This window comes from Saimiri boliviensis, chromosome 9, assembly GCF_048565385.1.
Source record: "Saimiri boliviensis isolate mSaiBol1 chromosome 9, mSaiBol1.pri, whole genome shotgun sequence".
Classification (NCBI taxonomy): Eukaryota; Metazoa; Chordata; class Mammalia; order Primates; family Cebidae; genus Saimiri; species Saimiri boliviensis.
The window spans coordinates 23,191,658-23,219,135 of NC_133457.1; the positions used below are offsets into that span (position 1 = coordinate 23,191,658).

A 27,478-nucleotide genomic window follows, 5' to 3' on the forward strand; every position below is an offset into this window, starting at 1 on the left:
TAGATGGAACCCCCACAATGAGATTAGTGTTGTTATAAGAAGAAAGACCAGAGCCATCTATCCAACAAGAAGGAGTAATGAACACCCAAAGAGATGGCAAAGGCCATCTGCAGATCAGAAACGGAACCCAAAGCAGGAACTGAATCTGTCCCACATTGATCTTGGACTTCCCAGTATCCAAAACTATGAAAAATAAATTTCTGTCGTTTAAAACACCCAGTCCCGGTGGCATATTGTTACGGCAGCCCCAGATGACTTTAAGACACTAAACTTCCATTGTGAATGAACCTTGCCAGTTTCTGATGGGAGGACTACTCTGCTTCTGCTTTATGTCTAGCTAAACTTTATCTCTCTGCCTCAGTTACTTAAAGAGATTGGGAGTATGCGAATAAGTGATTTCAAGAAAGTTGTTTTAGCCAGGGAGTCATCATTCCTGCCACCTATGTTCCATCTAATCCTGCATCTCAAGATGTTACTACATTACACAGTGATTGCCAAATCTCCTTTGATGAGATATCACTGTGTCTCCAGTTTCCTCTAGGGCTCTTACAGAATAATAAAATATCCATCAGCATACTATTAACTTGTTTTTGTGTTTTTTTGTTTGGATAGGGTCTTGCACTATCACTCAGGCTGAAGTACAGTGGTGTGATCTCAGCTCATTGCAGACTTGACGTCTGGGGCTCAAGGTAATCTTCTCACTTCAGCCTCCTTAGTAGTTGGGACTACAGACACGTGCCACCATGCCAGCCCATTTTTAAATTGTATTTTATATTTATTTATTGAGACCAAGTCTCACTCTGTCGCCCAGGCTGGAGTGCAGTGGCATGATCTCAGCTCACTGCAACCTCTGCTTACCAGGTTCAAGTGATTCTCGTGCCTTGGCCTCCTGAGTAGCTGGGATTACAGGCACATGCCACCATGCCCAGCTAAATTTTGTATCTGTAGAAGAGATACAGTTTCATCAGGTTGGCCATGCTGTGCTGGTCTTGAACTCCCAACCTGAAGTGATCCACCTGCCTTGGCCTCCCAAAGCGCTGGGATTACAGGAGTAAACCACCATACTCAGCCGTAATTTTTTTTATTTTTTGTGGAAATGAGGTCTAGCTATGTTGCCCAAGCTGGTCTCCAACTCTTGGGCTCAAGCAATCTGCCTGACTCTGTCTCCTAAAGTCTAAGACTACAAACATGAGCCACTGCCCAGTTTCTAACTTTTGATTTTATGAATTAAATACCATCTGAACTTTTTCACCAAGGATAACATAGGGTATTATAAGTGCAGAAAAACTGGAGAATGTCCTTTAGTGTGCTTTGGTAATGGATGTGTAAATGCTTCCTTTCCATACATTTTAAGCTTTTAGATGTTAGAATCTATCAGTCAGAGTGTTAGTTTAAGCCAGAAACAAATAGAGTGAAACCTCGCTGTGCAAAGTGGGGAACCTGAGGCCAAGGGTGGCATCACCTGGGAGCTTTTTAAAAATGCAGAGTCTCAGCTGTGCATGGTGGCTCACTCCTGTAATCCCAGCACTTTGGGAGGCAAAGTTGGTAGAATCGCTAAAATGCAGGGGGCAGAGGTTGCAGTGAGTCAAGATCACACCACCACATTCCAGCTGCATGACAAGAGCATGACTCCATCTCCAAAAATAAAAAATAAAATAAATACAGAGTCTCAGCTGGGCACAATAGCTCACACCTGTAATTTCATCATTTTGGGAGATCAAGGTTGGTGGATTGCTTGAGGACAGGAGTTTGAGACCATCCTGGCCAACATGGCAAAACCTTGTCTCTACTAAAAATACGAAAAAAAAAAAAAAAAGCTGGGGTGTGCTGATGTATGCCTGTAGTCCCAGCTCCTTAGGAGGCTGAGGAAGGAGGACTGCTTGAACTTGAAAGGTGGAGGTTGCAGTGAGTCGAGATTGTGCTACTACACTCCAACCTGGGTGACAGACCAAGACTCTGTCTCAAAAAAATAAAAAGGAAAAAAGAAATGCAGAATCTCTTACACTGGACTAGAGCCTAAAGAAGAAATTAATTTTAAAATAAATGCAGAGTTTTATGCCCACCCAGACCTACTGAATCTGAACCTACATTTCAATATAACCTTCCAGGTATCTGTATGTTTCATGTTTGAGAAGAAGTAATTTTAAAGCTCACAGACTCTCCAGAAAGCTCGAGCACCAGATCTGGTGATGTTACCATCAGGTACAACACCCACATTATGCCACAGAGGGGATGATCCCAGTGCCTGGGTCACCAGGCACTGGGCAAGACCAGAAGGCTGCACCAACAGTGGGGAGCTGGCTTCACAGCAGAGCTGCCATCTCCTACACCATCCCCCTGGAGCCCATGTGGGTCCAGCCCCTTCTTCATTCTCTAGCTTCAAACCCAAGGCAGATACAGAAGGCTGCTGAGGCCCAGGCCTCCACCCATCCCTCAGTTTAGGGGATACCAGGAGAGGGAGTGACATATTCAGTTAAGCAATGAAAGCAGAGGTGTGCCTAAGGAGGGTGGGGAGGCTTCAAAATGCAGGCAAGGGAGTTCAGCTGCTGTGTGGCCAAAGACATAACAGACTCTCCTTTCTGCATATTTTGGGGGCAGAAGAGTTGTGAAGTCCAACTCTGCCACTACCGATCCACTTGCCTTTACCAAGGACAGGAATATCTTATACCCTCTGTTTCCTCCTCATACAAATCCCTGGAAGGTTGTGTTGAAATGTAGGTTCAGATTCAGCAGGTCTGGGTGGGCATAATACTCTGCATTTATTTTTAAATTAATTTCTTCTTTAGGCTCTAGTCCAGTATGAGGTTAACATCAACAGGATTTCTTCTGTTCCCACAAGTAAGTCGTCTTTGTAGCCAGTGGGAAGAGGAGAAAAGCACAAAAGCACATGCCCCTTTTCTATAAGAGCATGAATGACTTGTGTTCCCATCCCATTTGCCAGAACTTAGTTTTGCAGACTATCCTGTGGAGGTTTGGGAATGCTAATTATAAATTAGGCAGCCATGTGCTCAGCCGAAATTTACAGATTTTACTAATAAATAAAGGGAAGAATAGATATTAGAACAACCACACAACCAGGAGTCTTTTCCTCCCTGAGTTTTGGTACTCTGTGACCTTGGACAAGTTTCTGATCTTGTCTGAGCCTCAGTTTTGAGTGCAACAGGAGGATAACAGTATCTTGCCTGTAATCCCAGCACCTTAGGAGGCTCACGCAGGTGGATTGCTTGAGCCTGGGAGTTGGAGACCAGTCTGAATAACGTGATGAAATTCTGTCTGTACAAAAAAAATTCCAAAATCAGTAAGACATGGTGTGGTGTGTCTGTTGTCCCAGCTACTCGGGAGCCTGAGGTGGGAGGATCATTTGTACCTAAGCGGTTGAGGCTATAGTAAGCCATAATCACACCACTGCACTCCAGTCTGGGTGACAGATTGAGACCCTGTCTCAAAAAAGAAAGAGATAAAAGAGTCTCTGAAGGAAGGCTGTATTTCAATAGGACTCTATACAACAGCCAACTGTCTGAATTGCAAGAAGTGATGGCTGAATTGACATTGGGCCCTTAAAATACAAATTTTGACTTTGGAATTATCTGCAACTTACACTTCTACAGACTGAAGCTAAAATATGCCTAAGTGGGCTGGGCACAGTGGCTCACGCTTATCATCTCAGGACTTTGGTAGGCTGAGTTGGGCAGATCATCTGAGGTCGGGAATTTGAGACCAGCCTGGCCAACATGGCGAAACTTCATCTCTGCTAAAAAAACAAAAATTAGCTGGGTGTGGTAGTGCTAATTTCTCCTGTAATCGCACCTATTCAGAAGGTTGAGGCATGAGAATCGCTTGAACTCCGGAGATGGAGGTTGCAGTGAGCCAAGATGGCACCACTGCACTCCACCCTGGGTGACAGAGTGGGACTCCATCTCAAAAAAAAAAAAAAAAAAAGTGCATAAGTGCTGCCTGATGGTGACCACTGGAATTCGAATCCAAAAAATTTCCAGATGTGGTAGTATAGTACATGTCATTAGAGAGACAATTATTGTGCTGCTATTTCTTGGGCATTAACTGAAACTGCCACTATGACTGAAAGACATTCGATAATCTTAAAATCTGATATACCTATTATGTCTTGGGTGATATCAGAGAAAAATTCTGACGAGGAAGCCCTTGACCAGAAGAGCTGGCTCTGTAATAAAATGGAAATGGTTTATACAGGAACATGCTACTGAAGGAATATAAGAAGGTTCTCATCACATGCATGAATGGGTAGTCTCATTTCCTCTGGGACACACTTTGGAATTTCTGAGGAACTACCAGACTGTATAGCCACTTGGCAGGGGAGCATGAGGGTTCCTTATAAATAGCCCTTGATTGATCAACAAAAAGCTGCTTGGTTTGCAGATAACAATTTCACAGTGGATGGTCAGCATCCTGTTTGGAAGGCTGCGTACTATGACAAAATAATGCAAAAATTCTAATTGGAGAAGTTGAGAACAAATAATCTCAGTGGCTGGATTGCATGCTGGTTTCCTTGCAGTGATGGAAGAATTGAATTCCCCAAAGTCTGGGTGCATTCCAACTCTTGGTCACTGACCAATGGATAGCTACACGGTCAGGAAGATGGGCAATGGAAAACTGGATTCTTAAGGGAATGCCCATGTGGATCATCATCCTACGAACATCAATAAGAATTTAAGGGATATGGCTGGGCATGGAGGCTCATGCCTATAATCCCAGTATTTTGGGAGTCCAAGGCAAGTGGATGGCCTGAGGTCAGGAGTTCAAGACCAGCATGGCCAACATGGTGAAACCCCATCTCTGCTAAAAATATAAAAATTAGCCAAGTGTGTTGGTGGGCGCCTATAATTCCAGCTACTCGGGAGGCTGAGGCAGGAGAATTGCTGGAACCAAGGAAGCAGAGGTGGTGGTGAGCCGAGATCACACCACTGCACTCCAGCCTGAGTGACACAGTGAGACTTCATCTCAAAAAAATAAAAAGATTTTAAGGGATACATTAAATAAGACACATCAATGCTCATGAGAAAAACCTCTTTCCAAGCCTGAAAGGTGATTACAACTTTAAGTCGATATCTTGTTGCACTTACTTGAGGTGGCCAACTGGGTTCATGGAGTGAGTGCACATGGGGGAGTGGCAGCAATGAAGAGAGGGGTAATCATAGACACATATTCCTCTGTACCCTCAGAGGCACAAAATGCCAGGAACTGTCCTGTCTGCCATCAAGAAAGACAAACTCAGGAAAGACAAAGGAAAGCAGGTGGTAATGGGGCAGATTTCCTTGGGTGGGTCCCTGGTACAGAGCTGTCAGAGAGACTTTTATTATGCCATCCAGTGTCAGTTGCCTTGGAATAGGTCTTGACAGGAATAGACACTGTGGACCACACTTTGCATACCCAGTGGTGACTGCAAATGCTGAAAACACCATAAAAGGATTAGAGCAAAAATACTATACCATGTAAAGCCACTGAGTTACATTTCTTTAAAGCAAAGAACATACTCTATGGCCCATAATGTCCAACAGTGGAAAAGAGATTTCACACCAAATGGATACATCATATTGCTTATTATCCTCAGAGGAACAGCTTGATAGAGAATTAGTAGGGGCACTGGAAACATTTGTTGTCTCAAACATGAGGAGCTAAAGTATGAGGGGCTGGCTTAGGTACTTTCATGCTTGGGTGCTCAGATTCAACATGCTGGGGGCAAGAGGAGAGTCTCTAGTCAGATTTCTCTGCTTTTCTGGTGGATTTGGGGGAAAGAGGGTGAATAGAATGCTAGTATCACTGCACAATTATTCCCACATCACTTTAACTTCCTCTTTTCCTAACTGATACAGTGTTCCTGCCACCAGGGCTGCAACTCTAGTGCCAGAAACAGGATAAAGTAGGGATGATCTGTAAGCAAAAATTCTAACTAAGCCTTTAAATATCTACGCCAGAATTCCGAAGGGCCTAATGAGTTGGATGGTGCTTTCACCCTATCTGGCATAATTGGGGTTGACAGTGAATGCAGCTATACTGCATGCTGATTGAGAGAGCCCACTGGTTTGTACCTATGTATTCCTACTCTATATGAATACTAGTGGTCTAAGAGGTAGGTACTTGCTAGAGTGTAGTCTAGACCAGCTCAGTGGTTGAACCTAATATCTATTCCACAGGTGGAAAAGTCTGATTAAAAACTCATGACAAGTGGAGAGAAGGAGCAATAGTATAGTTGAAAGGAAGAGAATAAAAAAGTGGCTTATGCAGCAAGGGAAATTCAGTATTACAATTGTGCCTCTAGAGAGGCTTAGAGCAATAGAAAGATCCTGTCTCTTAGAACAATTTTGCTAGATACCAGAAAGAGTAAAGCTATATATTTGCCAAGATTACCCCACCTTTTGGAACCCTACAAGGTCAAATGGAAATCTGCATACCTGAATGGCAGTGCCCTGGGAGACACTTCAGCCATAGGATAGCTAAGTTGAGTGAATTGTTAGTGACTGAGTGGGATTCTAGTAATGTTCTAGTATTTTTGACTTTTAGTTTTCAGGTTACATCTCCTACAAAAGGTATCATTAAGGTAGGAATTTTCAGGAACTACATCTTGCTGGGCCACTGGGGAGATCTGTCTTAAGACCACCCGTCTTAAGAACATTCTCAAAAAAAAAAAAAAAAAGAACATTCTCTAACAACATTGTCACATTGAAAAAAAAACATTATCACATTTAGTTTCTGGTAATGGATGCTTAAATAGATACAGTATTACTACCTTCACCCCAAGAACACTTGTAGCTTAAATAGATACAGTATTACTACCTTCACCCCAAGAATAGATCAGAATAAGTATTCACATGGAATACTTAGAAAGGACTGTTAGTGTAGTTAGACTACCTTCAGAATTGGCCATCGGCCAGCTCCCAGGAGACAATCTCTGAGCCCCAAGAATATTCTGCCAGATGAGAGTGCATTTGTATGGCTGAGGTCTTGGGCCATGCTAGACTCATTTAACCACATAAGTTTATGCTAATAATGTTATATACAGAGAATGCCTGTTTTTGCTCTGGGAAAAGGGCTGGTATCTTGTATCTGAGGCCAGTCACACTGGGGCTACATGACTGATCCACAACAAAAACCCCAGTGCAATGCCTGCCTGTGCTTCCCTGGTTGACAACACTTTCCACATGTTGCCACACATTGTTGCTGAGAGAATTAAGCACACTCTTGCGCAACTCCACTGGGAGGGGACACCTGGAAGCTTGTGGCTGGTGTCATCTGGATTTTGCTGCATGCACCTTTTCCCTTTGCTGATTTTAATCTATGTCCTTTCACTGTACTAAAACATGTTTCACAAACTATATGTATTTAGTAAACTATAACCATGAGTATAATAGCTTTTCTGAGTTCCATGAGTCCAAGTCAAAGTCACATCAATAAAAGGAGTTTTAACTTCATATGAGGAAGTGGGTGGGAGGGCCTCCCTCACTTTCTCCCGCAGACTTTGGGAGTGCCCCAGACCACGGAGGTCACTGTACATCAGTGTCACCAGTGGTTTTCTCTCCATCCAGTGGCTTCTTCAGAAACACTGGGCTCCTTGAGAACAGGGACTGTCTCTTATCTCTGTTTCTATAGTTTCTGGGGCAGCACTTGGGATAGAGTAGATACTGGAAATGTTTATAGTATAGATGCTTTTGAAAAATACGCTTCACTCTTATATAGTTTGTGAATGTCAATCTCAAAGAGACTTACATATAACCTTATAAGATAATATTATTTTACCTAAAGAATGCTTCCAGTCACAAGTCTGAAGTACATACAGAGAGATGCATGATAAGAGTTTTCTCACTACTAGCATTCAAGGTAGCACTACTAAGGTTTATTGCATAGTATGCAGGACAAAAGTCATCCATATCCCCATTAATTAAATACATATTTTTATTAGAGGCTGAAGGCAACTTCAAAATTAAAATTCCACTTTTTATTGGGCAAGTAGTCAAGGAAAGGCACCGTGTAAATTTATAAAATTTGTACCCAATTAAACTCACCCATTGTTTTTAGAGTCTGAGTCCAGAACATTCCTTATAAATTCTTGAACATATTTGTGTGCATTTTGATTTTCTGGGTCATGTTTTTACGTCTAAAACACTAAAGGTCAACATAAATCAGAGTATTTCTATCATAAAAGTCACAGTCTCCTGTATTTCAACTCCAGCACCAAAACTCTCCAGCATGGGCTCAGGAGTCAGAAAGGTTCATCTTATATTAGGCCTTAGACCAGGCGTCCCCAAACTACGGCCCGTGGGCCGCATGCGGCCCCCTGAGGCCATTTATCCGGCCCCCGCCGCACTTCAGGAAGGGGCACCTCTTTCATTGGTGGTCAGTGAGAGGAGCACAGTATGTGGTGGCCCTCCAACGGTCTGAGGGACAGTGAACTAGCCCCCTGAGTAAAAAGTTTGGGGACGCCTGCCTTAGACTGTTATGGGGACCCTCTGTTTCAGAAGACCCAAACCATGCTGTCCCTCTGTTTCAGAAGACCTCATCCCCCTCATTTCCTGAGCTGCTGCTTAAACTATAGGATTTTATTGGGCTGAGAGGAAGACAACAAGAGTTCCAATCCATGAAGTAAATGGCAAACAATAAAATATTGATGGCACCAAAGAGAACCTGAGGGAATGGCAGAGGGCTCACATTTCTCAATAGCCCTGTGGATCTCATAAAACTGCTTAGCCATATGTCCAAGAGTAATAAAACACAAACAAACCTCATAAACTCCAATTATGAAAGATCCCAAGTCTTTCAAACAATAACAAAATTACATCTTTAATTTTAAAATGTTGCCACTTTCACCTGTTAGGAGATATAGGCAGGCAAATGTTAAAAATATTTAGATTTGGAAATAAATACTAAAAACATCCAAACTCAGAACTGCACACTATAACACATAGCCTCAAATATATCATTGTTGTTTTGAAGCTTATAAGCTTCTGATAAAAGAAAAAGTATAGGTTTGAGATCATCTTTTGGAGAACATAGTATCTTCAAATAAATTTAAAATTCATTCCTTAGTGATTTTAAGTAGCTGAGCTGAGAATAAAACATTGTCACATTTAGTTTCTGGTAATGGATGTTTAGAAAGTATTTTTATTTCTTTAGAAAGTTCAAAGCCCAGTAGTTTTGGGTAATTGATTAAGCAGCTGGTAATACCAAATCTCAATATTTTGGTCTAATCTGAGAGAGAAGCAAACATACATTGGAATGTTTCATCAATGTTTCCTTTGTTTATGTATCTATTTTTTTTTTTTTTTTTTTTTTTGAGACGGTGTTTCGCTCTTGTTACCCAGGCTGGAGTGCAATGGCTCGATCTCGGCTCACCGCAACCTCCGCCTCCTGGGTTCAGGCAATTCTCCTGCCTCAGCCTCCTGAGTAGCTGGGATTACAGGCACGCGCCACCATGCCCAGCTAACTTTTTTGTATTTTTAGTAGAGACGGGGTTTCACCATGTTGACCAGGATGGTCTCGATCTCTGGACCTCGTGATCCACCTGCCTCGGCCTCCCAGAGTGCTGGGATTACAAGCTTGAGCCACCGCGCCCGGCCTGTTTATGTATCTAAATTTAGCAAAAGAAAGTAGTTCGATTTACTGAGATAAATAAAGCATTTATGGACAGTTTTTTGTTTCTTTTTTCTGATTGATGTCAATATTGCTACTGTTATCATGGTTTTACTACTACATTTTCACAAATGTTTCCTGTGCAGTGCTTCCTCTAGGACCAAGAGAAAGTCCTCTTGGGGGCAAGTATGTCCTCACTCTGATTTTGTTCATATTCCCTCTAAAGTCCAAAATAAGAGTCCAGAATTTTAAGGGATCTGAAGGTAAAGACAAGGACTCCTAGCAAAACCCAAACAACTGATAAGTTTATAAATAAGTAAAAAGTTAAAGTAGCACATAAATCATTGGATCTCGAATCTAGGCTCACGTCAGAATCACCTCTACAGTTTTTAAAACACAGCTGCTCACATTCTTAGGTACTGTGATTCAGTTCTGGGTAAGCGACCAGAAATCTGTATTTTTTTTTTATACCTTCATAGATTGCAGTCAGGAATGAGAACGTCTGTCTTGTATTAAATAGACACGTTCTTAACAGCTACAGCCAGAATGGGGAAGTTATCTTCATTTTATATCCAAATGCATGTTTTTATATTTTTTTAAAACACGTGGATGTATTATTATCATAGGCCAGGCATTGTGGTTCATGCCTGTAATCGCAACCCTTTGTGAGGTCAAGGCAAGAGGATCACTTGAGCCTAGGAGTTCATGATCAGCCTGGGCAACAGTTCTTCAAAAAAATTTTAAAAACTGTCCAGGTATAGTGGTGCCCACCTGTAATCTCAGCTACTTGAGAGGCTGAGATGGGAGTATCCATCTAGACTGGGAGGTCGAGGCTGCAGTGAACCGTGATTGTGCCACCGTACTCCAGCCTGGGTAACAGGGACCCTGTCTCAAAAAAAGGAAAAATTATCATAAAAACCGTTTAATTTGCAATTGGCATGAAAATATGATTGCAAATTGCGTATCTACCAAGATCATGTGTAAAACATCCCTTCTCCTTTCACAGACTCCCAAGTTATAAAATACAGTAAACTCCATTGCCCTTCAACCATTTTGGTCTTTGGGACTTTTTTCAAATAAATAATATATGCAAATGTCATGATATTATAATGAGAGGCAGAGCATCTAAATTGTAAGTTTCTTTTTTTTTTTTTTTTTTGAGACGGAGTTTCGCCCTTGTTACCCAGGCTGGAGTGCAATGGCGCGATCTCGGCTCACCGCAACCTCCGCCTCCTGGGCTCAGGCAATTCTCCTGCCTCAGCCTCCTGAGTAGCTGGGATTACAGGCACGTGCCACCATGCCCAGCTAATTTTTTGCACTTTTAGTAGAGACGGGGTTTCACCATGTTGACCAGGATGGTCTCGATCTCTCGACCTCGTGATCCACCCGCCTCGGTCTCCCAAAGTGCTGGGATTACAGGCTTGAGCCACCGCGCCCGGCGCTAAATTGTAAGTTTCTAATGGCAAAGGATTGGTGCTCTAATTTTTCCCAGTTCCAGTTGTTCTTACTGAGGGCCTGGCAGTTGCACAGTGGAGGTCAGTTGCCTACGAAAAGTCCAGTGAGCCTCGTGTGTTTGTGTGTGTTGGGGTGTGTGTGTGTGTGTGTGTGTGTGTGTGTATTTTTGTTGTTTTTTGTTTTTTTTTGAGACAAAGTCTTGCTCTGTCATCCAGGCTGGAGTACAGTGGCATGATCTTGGCTCACTCGACCTCTGCCTCTGGGTTCAAGTGACTCTTCCATCTCAGCCTCCCGAGTAGCTGGGACTATAGGCATGCACCACCATGCCTGGCTAATTTTTATATTTTCAGTAGAGACAGAGTCTCAACATATTGGCCAGGCTGGTCTCGAACTCCTGATCTTAAGTGGTTTGCCCACCTCAGCCTCCCAAAATGCTGGGATTATAGGCATGAGCCACTGCACCTGGCCACCTTCTGGTTTTTATTTCTGGCTTTCCTCCTGAAAAGCTAGTGCCCATTCATTCAGGGCCTCAGTCTTTTTTTCTGGTAAATCCACATGAATTTTGGAGGGAAAACTTGAAACTAGATCCCCTAAATGAAATTTGCTAGAAAAAGAAAAATTTTGTTAAGTACAAGGAGAATCAATTCTAGATAACATCAGAGTAGAATAAGATATGATGACTCTATAAAAAATAAAGTAGAAGGGGCCAGGAGCGGTGGCTCACACCTGTAATCCCAGCACTTTGGGAGACCAAGGCAGGTGGATCACAAGGTCAGGAGATCAAGACCATCCTGGCTAACACAATGAAACCCTGCTTCTACTAAAAATACAAAATAGCCAGGTGTGGTGGCACACACCTGTAGTCCCAGCTACTTGGGAGGCTGAGGCAGCAGAATTGCTTGAACCCGGGAAGCAGAGGTTACAGTGAGCAAAGATCATGCCACTGCACTCCAGCCCATCAACAGAGCAAGACTCTGTCTGAAAAAATAATAATAAAATTTAAAAAATCAATGCAGTTTTACAAAATCCAAGATAATTTGTTTTCATTGGACATTAAAGATATTTAATTATTATGCAAAGAGCTAGTGAATGTGTTCATAATTGCAATATGATAAGTAACAAGATAGTGAGAAAGCTTAGAGGATTTTTAAACCAATTTTTTTTTTTTTTTTTGAGACGGAGTTTCGCTCCTGTTACCCAGGCTGGAGTGCAATGGCGCGATCTCGGCTCACCGCAACCTCCGCCTCCTGGGTTCAGGCAATTCTCCTGCCTCAGCCTCCTAAGTAGCTCAGATTACAGGCATGTGCCACCATGCCCAGCTACTTTTTTTTTGTATTTTTAGTAGAGACGGGGTTTCACCATATTGACCAGGACGGTCTCGATCTCTTGACCTCGTGATCCACCCGCCTCGGCCTCCCAAAGTGCTGGGATTACAGGCTTGAGCCACCACGCCCGGCTTTAAACCAATATTTTAAAGAAATATTTAATTGTTCAGACATATTTTGATGCATAATTATACATTCAAACAAGAGTCATGAAATCATCTGTATGAAGGTTACACTAAAATGACATTTACTTTTGCTTTTGAAATGGGGATCTCTCCTTCTTTAGGCAGCATGTCTTCATTCCAAGCAACATTTTTTCTTTTAAGCCCATTCTCTTGGTTTAATTTTTTAAAGTGTCTTTTGCAACTAGCTTTCAAATAAATCATTTAGCCCTCTGAAAATATTTTAAACATGAATTCAGCCAAAGCTGATGTAAGTGAACCCAGAGGAATTGACAACCCAAAATGAAAGGTTTTTTCTTAAATGGGGCTATGAAAATATGTGGAAAAAATTGATGGAAGAAGAACTTCAATTTTCAGCTGCCAAAGAGGAGAAATGAGTCCAAGACAACATGGGACAAGATGACACTTCCTAGACTTTTCCTTTTCTATCCAGAAGCAATAATTAGCATATCAGTGCCCAACGTAAATGGACAAGTTGCTAGCTTGTAAAAGTTAATTGTTACATAGCAGAGTACAAGGGTACTTTGTCAAAAACAGAAATATTGCAACAGGCTACAGTAAATGTTAATGGTACTTAGTTAACATATAAGATGTAATTAAAGAAACAAAAAGTTGTTATCAGGAGGCATAAATTTCACAAAGAAGTTTCATTTTGTGGCAAATGGCCAAGGATAGAGAAAAAGTAACTAATTTTTCTCAAGTTCACAAAACAAAAATGAAAATGTTTGTACTCTGACTCTTATTCTAAATAAATGTAGAAATGGGAATAGCTTTTGGCCAAAATGGCCAAATCAAATATGATTCATGACAAATCTCAGTGAGATCCCACCTGGGTTTACAAAAATGCTCCCAGAGGATAAACAAGAAGTCTTACAAGTCTGTCTTACCACAGCTGACGGTAAAACACAAGAAAGATAGTAGGAAACACAACAGGGACAAGAAGAAACAGGGCAGGGCTGCTTCAAGGAAGCAAGTGTGAGCAAAGCAATCAGCTGAGATCTGTTTCCACAAGAATTGTTTACATCTTCATTAAATCAGAGACTCCAGCCAAGGAAATATCCTCAGGGACTCTGAGCCAGGATTCTTGCTAATGCTTTAGCATGTAATGAACTGTTAAAGAAATACAGTTGGTACAGGAAGAGAACCAGCCTTATTTTCCTACCTACAGACTCCAGATTCCTAGTCCCATAGTGGGAAGGGACTTTAGCATTCACAATCTTACTATTTTACCATTGAGAAAACTTAAACCCAGGAGTTTTTTTCTAAACTTCATCTCCCCTCAGTGCCTCAGTCTAGGTACCTCCCAAGTGCCCTCTGCTTTCTACTGCTTGGACATAGTGCTGGAGCCCTCTTAGACTCTATGTTTTTGGCCAGCAGAATCCTTACAATAAAAGTTTTCCAACAAGCTACCTGCTCCCTTTTACACATGCACACACACACACACACATCACACACACATGCACACGCACATACACACATACATGCACACAAACACACACAGGACAAAAGCAAGAACAAATCTCTCACCGAAATATCAGAATGGCAAGCAGTTAGTACCCATGATACACTGACAGTGGGATGATGTGGAATTATTGTAAAAGGACAAGTTCAGAGATTGCTACTATCTAGAAATGTGAAAATGAAGCAAGATCGAGAAGAAGATAAGCAGACAAAAAATTATTTAAATTCATAGTGAGGAAACATGTACACGCTATCTCAGCAAGATGATCAAAAGCCAACATCAACAGTGGTAACTCACAGAGGCAGTGTGTATCCTTGGTATAATGTGATGAAAATGGCACTTTGTGGTCTTCCTTTCAAAACATGTAATCTCAGCCTTATCATGAAAAAATGTTAGATAAATTACAATTGAGGAGCTTTCTGTAAAGTACTTGACCAATACTCCTCAAAATTGCCATCAAAACTAAGGAAAGTCTGTTAAATTTTCACAACCAAGAGGAAGCTGAAGAAACACAACAGGAAAATGTAATATGGTTTCTTGGATGGGATCATTGAACAGAAAAAGAATATTCAATGAACATCAAGGAAATTGACATAAAGTAAGGACTTTAGTTAATAATAATGTATCAGTATTGGTTCATTATTTGTAACAGATGTGCCACAGTAATGTGAGATGTTAATAACAGGGGAACTTAGGTGCAGAGTACATAGGAACTTTCTGAGCTATCTCTATAGTTTTTCTATAAATCTAAAACTGTTGTGAAACAGTAATTTTAAAGAAAATTTTATTTACATGGTACACATGCCAGCAGATTTTTTCTTTTTCTTTTTCTTCTTTCTTTTTTTTTTTTTTTAGACAGTCTTGCTCTGTCATCCAGGCTGGAGTGCAGTGCCTCCCAGGTTCAAGTGATTCTCCTGGCTCAGCCTCCCAAGTAGCTGGGACCACAGATGTTTGCCACTGCATCTGACTAATTTTTGTATTTTTAGTAGTCACGTGGTTTCATCATGTTAGCCAGGATGGTCTCGATCTCCTGACCTTGTGATTTGCCCTCCTCAGCCTCCCAAAGTGCTGGGATTACAGGCATGAGCCATCACACTCAGCTATGCTAGTAGTTTTGAAGTCATAGACACTGGCTTATAATTTAGTTTCTGTTTATTAACCTTGTTACCCTTAGTAACACTTGGCTTTATTTTTCATCTCTAAAATGAGGCAGAAGCAGGGAGGTGGAGCAAGATAGTGGAATAGAAGGCACCAGGGATCCCTTCCCCCACAAAGACACCAATTTAACAATTATCTACACAGGGAAAACACCTGTGTAAGAACCAACTATCAGGTTAGACCTCATAGTAACAGGTTTTTATCTTCGTCTCTCTGGAAATGGCACTGAAGAGATAGAAGAAAATCTTGAACTGCCAGTGCTACCCCTCCCCAGTCAACAGCAGCAGCATGGTGCAGAGAACATGTCTTTGTGCAGGGAGAACAAGAACATAGTAACTCCGAGGCATTGAAGTCAGTGCTGCCCTGTTATAGAAGAAGGGGAAACTGGGCCAAACTCAGCTGCCCACCCATGAAGGGAATGTTTAAACTAGCCCTAGGCAGAGGGGAATCGCTGATTCCAGCGGTCTGAACTTGAATTCCTGCAGACCTCACCACCAAGGACTAAACTACTCTGGGTCTCTAAGTAAACTGAAAAGGCAGGCTTGGCCATGAGGACTGTAACTCTTAGGCAAGACCTAATGCTGAACTGGGCCCAGAGACAGAGGACCTGGGATATGGGGAGCGCATGGCATACTGAGACTCCAGCTGAAGTGTTACCCTTCCCCTACCCCAGGCTACACAGCTTGTGGCTCCAAAAGAGACTCCTTCCTTCTGCTTGAGGAGAGGAGAAAGAGAAGTGGGGAGAACTTTGTCTTGCATCTTGGATATCCGCTCAGCAACAGCAGGACAGGGGACCAGTCAGAGTTGTGAGGCCCCCTTTCCAGACCCTAGTTCCTGGATAACATTTCTAGACACACCCTGGCCCAGAAGAGAACCTGCTGCCTTGAAGGGAAGGACACAGTCTTGGCAGCATTTAACACCTGCTAACTGAAGAGCCCTTGGGCCCTGAATAACAAGCAGTGATACCAAGTACTACATAGAGTGCCTTGAGTGAGCCTCTGAGACTTGCTGGCTTCAGGTGAGACTCAGCACATTATCAGCTTTGGTGGCTACAGGGTGAAACTCCTTCCGCTTGAGAAAAGCAGGGAGCAAAGTAAAGGGGATCTTATCTTGCACCTTAGGGGCCAGCACAGCCACAGTGGGGGAAAGCACCAAGGAGGCTCTGGAGCACCTCAATTCCAGGGCTTGACTTGGATGGCATCTCTGCACCTGCCCTGGGCCAGAAGGAAGCCCACTGCCCTGAAGGGTGAGACCTAGGCCAGGCAGTATTCACCACAAGCTGAAATCAGAGCCCTTAGGCCTTAAGGGACTATCAGTGCTAGTCTGGCAGTAGTACTACTGCTTAAGGCCTGTGGTGTTGTACTTGGGACAAGGCCCTTTTGCCTTTAAAAAGAAGTAAGAGTGGGAAGGACCGTGTGTTGTGTTTTGAGTACAGCTTTGCTGCAGTATAATAGAACAGTAGCTAGACTCCTACGGTTTTTGATTATAGTCCCTGACTCATGGTTGGGACCTCTGGACTCACCCAAGTTGTGGGGGAATCCACTGCTCTAAAGGGAAGGACACAGTCCTGGCTGGCTTTACCACCTGCTGATTATAGAGCCACTGGACCTTGAGCAAACATAGGCAGTTGCTAGGGTGAGGTTACAGTAGGCTTTGGGCAAGACCCAGTGCTGTGCTGGCACTAGGTCTGACCACTTCAGGGTCAGACCAATGGTGGTGGCAACAGGAGTGCTTATGTCACTCTTCCCTAAGCTTTAGGTGGCTCAGAACAGAAAGACTTCATTTGTTTTGGAGAAAGTAAAGGAAGAGAAAACAAATCTCTGCCTGGTGATACAGAAAATTCTCTTGGATCTTGTCCAAGACTGCCAAGATAGCACTTCCACAAGTCTTCAAGAACCACAGTATTACTGGGTTTGGGGAGCCCTCTAAATTTAGCAGATACAGCTTAGATCACAACACCCAAGTCCTTTCAAATATCTGGAAAGTCTTCCCAAGAAAAATGAGTAGAAAGAAGCCTAGACAGTGCCAACTACAATAAATACCTAATTCTTCAATGCCTAAACACTGAAGAACAACTATTAGCACCAACAACATCCAGGAAAGCATGACCTCACCAAATGAACTAAATGATCTGCAATGGACCAATCCTGGAGAAACAGAGATATGTGACCTTTCAGATATAGAATTCAAAATAGCTATGTTGAAGAACCTCAAAGAAATTCAAGATAACACAGAGCAGGAATTTAGAATTCTATCAGAAAAATATAAGAGATTGAAATAATTAAAAGGAATCAAGCAGAAATTTTGGAGCTGAAAAATGCAAATGGCATACTTATGAATGCATAAGAGTCTTTTTATAGCAGAATTCATCAAGCAGAAGAAAGAATTAGCAAGCCTGATGACAGGCTATTTGAAAGTAGAGGAGACAAAAGAAAAAAAGAATAAAAAACAGTGGGCATACCTACAGGATATAGAAAATAGCCTCAAAAGGGAAAATCTAAGATTGTTCTTTTTTAGGTTGGTGTTTGGCTCTGTTACCCAGTCTGGAATGCAGTGGTGCAATCTTAGCTCACTGCAACCTCTGCCTCCCAGGTTCGTTTCCTGCCTCAGCTTTCCAAGTAGCTGGGATTACAGATGTGCACCACCACACCGAGCTAATTTTTATATTTTCAGTAGAGACGGTGTTTCACCATGTTGGCCAGGCTGATCCCAAACTCCTGACCTCAAGTGATCCGCCCACAGAAAATCTAAGACTTACTGGCTTTATAGAGGAGGTAAGGAAAGAGGTAGGTATGGAAAGTTTATTCAAAGGAATAATAACAGAGAACTTCTCAACCCTAACAAAAAAATCAACATCCAAGAAAAAGAAGGTTATAGAACATCAAATTTAACCCCCCAAAAAACTACCTCAAGGCATTTAATAATCAAACTCCCAAAGATCAAGGACAAAAATGGATCCTAAAAGCAGCAAGAGAAGATAAATAAGTAACACACAATGGAGCTCCAGTATGTCTGGCAGCAGACTTTTCAATGGAAATTTTATAGGCCAGGAGAGAGTAGCATAACATATTTAAACTGCTGAGGGAGAAAAGTTTACCCTAGAGTAGTATATCTGGCAAAAAGATCCTTCAAGCATGAAGGAGAAATAAAAACTTTCCTAGACAAACAAAAGCTGAAGGATTTCATCAATACCAGACCTGTCCTACAATAATGCTTAAGTGGGGAGTACTTCAATCAGAAAGAAAAGGATGTTAATCAGCTATAAGTAATCACCTGAAGATAGAAAACTCACTGGAAATAGTAAGTACAGAGAAAAACACAGAACATTATAACCCTGTAACTGTAGTGTGTAAACTACTTTTATCCTAAGTAGAAAGACTAAACGATGAACAATCCAAAAATAAGAACCACAATAACTTTTCAAGACACACATAGTACAATAAAATATAAATAGAAACTACAAGAAGTTAAAAAATAGAGAGACAAAGTTAAGGCACAGAATTTTTATTTTCTTTTTGCTGGTTTGTTTGTTTATGCAAATAGTGTTAAGTTGTTATCAGGTCAAAATACAGATTTATAAAGTAGTATTTATCAGTCTCATGGTAATCTTGAACTCCTAACTTCGTGACCGCCCGCCTTGGCCTCCCAAAATGCTGGGATTACAGGCATGAGCCACTGCACCTGGCTGATGAATTCTAGATTCTATGACTCAATTCAGAGAAGAATGAGGCATGGGAGACAGGACGGCAGGAGAAGGTCAGAGAAAAGGAACCTGATAGAATCTATTTATTACTTATATGACTGCTGAAAGAGCCTTTCTGGAAACTAAAATTTATTCTATCTCCAGCCATCTACAATTTGGCTTTTACCTTAATTTTAAGAGAAAAGACAGCTCAATTAGTTAAAAGCTATTGTTATTTATAATTGATTTTTGTCTTGCTTCTTGGCCAAGAGATCAATAGAACAATTATTATTAGTATTCTGTCTTTTCTTCACCTTCATGTCGCTTAAGGTCCTGGTTGTCATTTTAGATTTTTCACGGTGGGATACTATGGCTTTTGAAAACTCAGTCAACCAGCTAGAGAGTGAATAAATGGGTGCATTTTCTAAAATGAGTAAGCAAGGATGTAACTTACAAACCTGCTAGATTCCTCTGTGGAATTGCAAATAAAACTAGAGAACCTGCCTGGAATTTTAGAATTGAAAAATAAAATGATGACTGTCCTATTTTTCTATTAACAGAAGAGGAGAGTTGGGACCAGTCTCTAGGGAGTCTGTGTGGTAACAAGCAAGAGCAGCTGCAGTCATGGAGAGCTGGTTTCCCACTCAGGTGAGGCAGTGTGTCAGCCACATGACCCTAGCAATTCCTTCAACTCCTCTGCAACTGTCTCTCCTCCTGCAAAATATAATTGCTGCTGTGCCCTCCTTATGGGATGTTGAAAAGAGTTAAGTGAGATCATAGGTATGGGCAAGGACTTCACGGCTAAAACACCAAAAGCAATGGCAACAAAAGTGAAAATAGGCAAATGGGATTAACGAAACTTAAGAGCTTCTGCACAGCAAAATAAACTATCATTAGAGTGAACCAGCAACCAACAGAATGGGAAAAAAAAATTTGCAATCTACCCATCTGACAAAGGGCTAATATCCAGAATCTACAAAGAACTTAAACAAATGTACAAGAAAAAAGCAACCCCATCAAAAAGTGGGGGAAGGATATGAACAGAGACTTTTCAAAAGAAGACATTTATGCAGCCGACAAACATATGAAAAACAGATCATCATCACTGGTCATTAGAGAAATGCAAATCAAAGCCACATTGAGATACCATCTCACGCCAGTTACAATGGTGATCATTAAAAAATCAGGAGACAACAGGTGCTGGAGAGAATGTGAAGAAATAGGAAAGTTTTTACACTGTTGGTGGGAGTGTAAATTAGTTCAATCATTGTGAAAGACAGTGTGGCAATTCCTCAAGGATCTAGAATTAGAAATACCATTTGACCCAGCAATCCCATTACTGAGTACATACCCAAAGAATATAAATCATTCCATTAAAAAGACAAATGCACATGTATGTTTATTGCAGCACTGTTCACAATAGTAAAGACTTGGAACTAACCCCAATGCCCATCAATTATAGACTAGATAAAGAAAATGTGGCACATATATACCATGGAATAATATGTAGCCATAAAATAGGATGAGTTTGTGTACTTTGTAGGGACATGGATGAAGCTGGAAAACATTCTAAGCAAACTGACACAAGAACAGAAAACCAAACGCTGCATGTTCTCACTCATAAGTGGGAGTTGAACGATAAGAACACATGGACACAGGGAGGGGAACATCACACTGGGGCCTGTTAGGGGGTGGGGGGCTACGAGAGGGATAGTAGGAGGGTGGGGGGCTAGGTGAGGGATAGCATTAGGAGAAACACCTAATGTAGATGATGGGGTGACGGATGCAGCAAACCACCATGGCACATGTATACCTATGCAACAAACCTGCACATTCTGCACATGTACCCCAGAAATTAAAGTATTTAAAAAAAGAGTTAAGTAAGCTCAAATGAGTTTGTATCTGGAAAACATCATGATGGGATGTTGAAATTGATGGCATAATGGTAGAAAAGTATGATATCTTTCCTCCCTATAGGAGGGAAACAGCTAACACTCTTAAAGCACAAGGCAGGTTAACAAGAGAAAAGCATAACCAATTTATTTAATCAAAGCTTTGTGTGACACAAGAGCCTTCAGAAATGAAGGTCTAAAGTTCCAGGGGAAACTGTTTTTATCCTTAGGTAGGATAAAGAATGGATAGCTGTGTAGAAATGCAGTTGGACAGAAGGTTATGATCTAATGGTAATAGACTGACGGGGAAACACGCAAGGCCTATGTGTTCAGGTTCTTCTTGGTCTGTGTAGCATTCCTTTCTTCTCCAGCACAGGTTAGGACACCTGTTACATAAAGGTCTTCAAGAGAGAAGGGAAAATGTCATCCTTCTAGGTTTTATGACTTGCCTTGAGGAAGAGGAGTTTTAGTTTCTATGACCCACCTTGGTGAAGAATTCTGGTTTCTATGACTCACTTTGCAGAGGATGGTGGGGAAGGCAGGAGACTGGGAGGAGATCAAGATGTTGAAGAGATCTTGTTTCCAGTCTCCTTCCATTCAAATACTTTGAGATAGCATTTTCTGAGCCTGACAATGGCTTGTCAATTTTCTGACATGATTTCCTAAAATTTACTTTAGTTTCAATGTTTTGTTGTTGTTTGGCTTTGGTTTTGTGTTTTGGGTTTCTGTCTGTGGTGTCTGTTTTGAGACAAAGTCTTGCTTCATTACCCAGGCTTGAATGCAGTGGCATGATCACAGCTCATGACAGCCTCCTCCTCCTAGCCTCAAGTGATCCTCCCCACTCAGCCTCCCTAGTAGCTGAGAATACAGGCAGAAGCTACCACACTAATTTTTAAAAATTTTTTGCGCCAGGTGCGGTGGCTCATGCCTATAATCCCAGCACTTTGGGAGGCCAAGGCAGGTGGATCACAAGGTCAAGAGATCGAGACCATCCTAGTCAACATAGTGAAACCCCGTCTCTACTAAAAAGAAATACAAAAATTAGCTGGGCATGGCGGCTCATGCCTTTAATCCCAGCTACTCAGGAGGCTGAGGCAGAAGAATTGCCTGAACCCAGGAGGCAGAGGTTGCGGTGAGCCGAGATCGCGCCATTGCACTCCAGCCTTGGTAACAAGAGCAAAACTCCGTCTCAAAAAAATAAAATAAAATAAAATAAAATAAAATAAAATTTTTTTTTGTAGAGATGGGTCTTCCTTTGTGGCCCAAGCTGGTTGCAAAATCCTTTCTGGGCTCAAGCAATCCTCCTGCCTTCACCTTCCAAAATGTCGGGATTACAGGCATGAGCCACCACACCCAGCCATTTTAGCTTCAATGTTTTAATTTGGAGATTTTGCTTAAAAGTCTGGTTTACCATCTTTTCTAAAAAAAAAAAAAAAAAAAAAAAAAAAAAGTGGAAGTAAGTCCTTTCAATACTGTGCCCACATTCTCACATATGGAGGTGAGGAGCATTTCCCAACTTTCTTTTTTTTGAGAGAGAGTCTCACTCTGTTACCCAAGCTGGAAGGCAGTGGCACAATCTTGGCTCACTGCAACCTCAGCCTTTTGGGTTCAAGTGATTCTTGTGCCTCAACCTTCCAAGTCACTGGGATTACAGGTGTGTGCCACCATGCCTGGATAAGTTTTGTATTTTTAGTAAAGACAGGATTTTTCTGTGTTGGCCATGCTGGTCTCGAACTCTTTTTTTTTTTTTTTTTTTTAACATTTTATTGAATTTTAGGTTTTGGGGTACATGTGAAAAACATGCAGGGTTGTTACACAGGTACATACATGGCAATGTGGTTTGCTGCCTTCCTCCCCATCACCTATATCTGGTATTTCTCCCCATGTTATCCCTCCCAAACTCCCCACCCCCCGCTGTCCCTCCCTTAGCTTCCCACAACAGACCTCAGTGTGTGATGTTCCCCTCCCTGTGTGCATGTGTTCTCATCGTTCAACACATGCCTATGAGTGAGAACATCAAACTCTTGATCTCAAGTAATCCACCTGCCTTGGCTTATCAAAGTGCTGGGATTACAGGCGTGAGCCACCACACCCAGCCTAATTTCCCCACTTTCTTTCTTTTTTTTTTTTTTAAATATATTTTTAGTATTTGTTTATTTATTTATTTATTTATTTTTTATAAAGACGGGGTTTCACCATATTGGTCAGGCTGGTCTTGAACTCCTGACCTCAGGTAATCCGCAAACCTTGGCCTCCAAAGTGCTTGGATTACAGGCGTGAGCCACCACACCCAATTTCCCCAGTTTCAATGGGGCACTTGCTTTCCATGTTACCCTGGTGCCCAGCACTATCCATTCATTAATGGAACCTGTCTGGTGCAGACAGGCACTGGATGTCTTCATCCCTGTAAAGGAGTGAGTTACAATATTGGGAGCGGGGTTATCTGCCCTCCAACTTCTTCCTAGTGCAACCAAAAAATAAAATCCTAAGCACCCCCCAACCAACTGAATGGACTCTGCCTTTTGGCCTACCTCTCGGCCAAGGGGATTCCAATATTCACCTGAAAATCTAGTTCAGGCCATGATGGAAAGTGAGGGTCAGACATACCTCATTACATCCTCCTCCCTTTGGAATTCAGGCACAGCTGACTGGCATTAGCATTAAAACAGAGACCTTAAAACTGACAGAATAGGCTCTAAGTCTGGTTAGAAGTGTTTAAAGCCTATTTTCTCTGAAGCCTGCTGCCTGGAGGCTTCAAGTGCATAATGAGACACTTGGTCTCTAAACCCCTTATATTAACCCAAACACTCCTTTCTATTGATTCCAGGTCTTCAGATAAACTCTTTCAACCAATTGCCAATCAGAAAATCTTTGAATCTGCCTATGACATGGAAGCCCTACTTCCCACCCCCTCAACCCCACCTTCAAGTTGTCCCATCCTTCTGGATGGAACCAATGTGTATCTTAAATGTACTGACTGATGTCTTAAGTCTTCCAAAAATGTACAAAACCAAGCTGTAGCCCAACCACCTTGGGCTCATATTCTCAGGACCTCCTGAGGGCTGTGTCATGGGCCATGACCACTCATATTTTGCTCAGAATAAATCTCTTCAAATATTTTACAGAGTTTGACTCTTCATCAACACTGAACATTTGCCTTCTTTTCTTCACACTGGGTTTGGATGTATAAATCCATAATAACTGACAATATTGAACGTTGCCTGAGTCCAGTACTTTTGAATAACAGGGAGGATTAATTTGCTGGACTTTTAATTTTCTTTCTTTATTTCCTCCCCCTGTCCCCCAACCAATAGATGGGGTCTTTTTCTGTTGCTCAGGCTGGAGTGCACTAGCATGACCATAACTCAATGTAACCTTGAACTTCTGGGCTCGAGCCATCCTCCCTCCTCTTTCTCCCAAGTAGCTGGGACTAAAGGCATGTGCCACCACGCCTGGCTAATTTCACTTTCTGTAGAGACAGGGTCTCACTGTGGTTTCAAACTCCTGACCTCAAACCATCCTCCCATCTTAGCCTCCCAAAGTGCTAGGATTACAGACGTGAGTCACCATGCCCAGTCCTGGATTTTTGTTTTCTAAAATCTTCTGTCTTTCCCAATATGACTTAGGTAAGATCTGCATCCCCTTGTTTACCTATGAAAGGTCTAGATACAAACCCTCCCAATTCCTATTCTTCTTAGAAATGATTTGCTGAATTGTCTCCTGCTGTCTCTCTTAGAAACAAAATTTGAAAACTAGCTAAACACAGAGATAAAAGTTTCTTGTTCAGCTGATAGACTGGGACTTCCCCTGATGACAAAACAACCCCTACTGTCAGATCACCATCTCTGTAACTTGTCTACTCCTTCCTATCAAAGTCTACGAAGAAACAACCCTGCTGATCTTCACACCTGGAGTATTCTCTCTATTCCAATAGCCTGAATAAAAATAATTTCCTTACTTTGTCCCACTTTTTTGCCTTTGACATCCCCTGACCCTCTTCCTGAAGACCTATACAATCTTTACACAGAGCATGAGCCCTTTCAAGTATTTCAGGTACAATTGAGGATGAGGATGAGGCTGAATGTTCTCCTTGCTTAGGAACTGCTGGAAAGAAGGGAAGCCCTAAGAAGGCAGGGAAGAATAGTGGGCAGCAAATCTGGAGATATTTTAAAGAGAAGAGGGGAAAGTGTGGGAAAATTCTTTAAAAGACATTTCTGGCCAGGCACAGTGGCTCACGCCTGTAATCCCAGCACTTTGGGAGGCAAAGGTGGGTGAATCACCTGAGGTTAGGAGTTCAAGACTAGCCTGGCCAATATGGTGAAACCCCATCTCTACTAAAAATAAAAAAAAAATTAGCCAGGCATGGTGGCAGGCACCTACCTGGGAGTCTGAGGCAGGAGAATCACTTGAACCCAGGAGGCAGAGGTTACAATGAGCTGAGACCATGCCATTGCACTCCAGCCTGGGCAGTGAGAATAAAACTTTGTCTCAAAAAATAAAACATAAAATAAAATGTATTTCCATTTACTGAAGACAATTCCACAAGCTAATGTCCCTCCATTCTACTTCGCCCCTCCCACCTCCTTAAAAACCTTCAGTTTCTTTACTGGGATATATCCTTCATACCACCTCCAGTTTGCTCACTTAACTGACCTATCCAAAAGCCTGCAGTTGCTCTCCTTTGCCTTTGAGGTCAAGAACAAATAGTTTAGCATGGCACAGAAGGCACCTCACGACTTGACCCTATCCTGTCTTCCCTGCAGCCTCCCCCGCTGCAACCAATGAGCCACGTACCCGCTCCCAACATCATACGGCATCTGTCATTACAGTGAGGGTCCTTGGGAAGGCCTGACCTGTGCGCCTCATATATGATCTCTGGCAGTTTATGGCAGGTATAGAAGACAAGAGAAAGCTTCCCCTCCACACTCTGAAGGTTCACAGAAATGAAACCATGATAGACAGATACATAGTGGGGAGGAGGTATACAAATTTATTTAACATGCACAGCATAGGGACTCAGAGGAGAATGATTATCCAATAACCCAATAGGGTACAGATGCCTATACACCTTTCTTCACAGGGGAGGAAAAGATGGGGATGAATGTGGACAATTCTTTTGAGGGGTAATTGATTATTAGGAAAAATGGGCTGGGCACAGTGGCTCACACCTGTAAACCCAGCACTTTTTGAGGCCAAGGTGGATGGACTGCTTGAGGTCAGGAGTTCAAGACCAACCTGGCCAACATGGTGAAACCCATCTTTACCAAAAATACAAAAAATTAGCCAGGCGTGTTGGCAGGCACCTGCAGTCCTAACTACTCAGGAGGCTGAGTCCGGAGAATCGCTTGAACCCAGGAGGCAGAAGTTCCAGTGACCCAAGATCACATCACTGCATTCCAGCCTGGGTGACAGGTTAAGACTCCATCTCAAAAAAAAATTTTTTTAAAGGGAGAGGAAATGAATGGGCCCAATACTCAGACAATGGCTAGCGAATAATTCCCTTTAGAAATTGAATGGGATCAGAGAACTGACAATAGTTTGGATTGGAGTTCATCTGGATTCTAGGTGTGATATATAATTTTCAGTCTCTTCCTCTGCGCTATGAATTTTAATATTCTCTGGCTTTGACATTTCAGGGAGGGGATTGAAGGCAATTATGCTTTCCTTGGGTGATTTGAGTTTCTAGGCTGATAAGGAAATCAGAGAATAGCATCATTCTGTGCTTTTGGAGAGAGATGGTTGGGGGTGGGGATTGAGGGGTGGTCAGAGAGTCTGTTTCTTTAGTTCAACATGTCAAGGTGCCATATTTGGGGTATCATTTCCTGAGTCTCAATGCAGGACACCAGGAGCCCAGTTTACATAAGGACCAAATCATCCTGAGAGAAACAAGGAAAAAAAACAGCATTTAGTGGTAATCTCAGGAACACTGCATCAAGGTTATCCCAGTGAGGTTAGGGACCTAGAGTGCCTTGCTTGGCTGTCAAAGAAAAGAGATGTTTTGGGACTTATGGTAAACGAATTGTACTTCAATGGAAAATGAGACACTGTCCAAAGATAGTCCTCCAGTTTACAGTATTACAACCTTTTATTGCCTTTGAACTATTTTAAGTTGTAGTTCATTGATAGCAATGATTCCCTTCAACATGCAAATCTGCCCTGTCTGGTAGAGGTCCAGTTGATTCTCCAATATCTCCAATATCTGTGGGAAAACCAGTTCGTCTCCATTTATGCATTCATATATATTCATTTCCTTTTCTTCTGCTTTTTTTTTTTTTTTTTTTTTTTTGATACAAGGTCTCCCTGTCTTGCCCTATAGCCTAGGCTGGAGTGCAGTGGTGCAATCATAACTCACTGTAACCTTGAACTCCTGGGCTCAAGTGATCCTCCCAGCTCAGCCTCCCAAGTAGCTGGCATTACAGGTGTGCCACCATGCCCAGCTAATTAAAACAATTAAAAAAATTTTTTTGTCTCATTGTGTTGTTTAGCCTAGTCTCAAACTCCCGATCTTGAGCAATCCTACTGCCTCAGCCTCCCAAAGTGCTGGGATTACAGGTGTGAGCAACCGTGGCTGGCCCATTTCACTGTTCCTGATCTATATATAAATGTCTGTTCTTCAGGTTGTAATGTCCACCTGATCCAATCCCTCACTGATCAATGAATAAAATCTTTATCATGTACTTATCTTTATAAATATATAGATATATGACAGTGATAATTTTAAT

At 42.0% G+C, this 27,478-nt stretch overlaps 1 long non-coding RNA gene across 1 annotated transcript in view; it reads right to left on the reverse strand.

Annotated features, from left to right (window-relative positions):
• Window positions 1-27,478, reverse strand: part of LOC141585602 (uncharacterized) — a 142,964-nt gene that overhangs the window by 18,830 nt on the left and 96,656 nt on the right. Inside the window, exon 3 of the long non-coding RNA XR_012519157.1 lies at window positions 10,372-10,485. This is a non-coding gene — a long non-coding RNA (uncharacterized LOC141585602). The remainder of the gene's footprint in view (window positions 1-10,371; window positions 10,486-27,478) is intronic.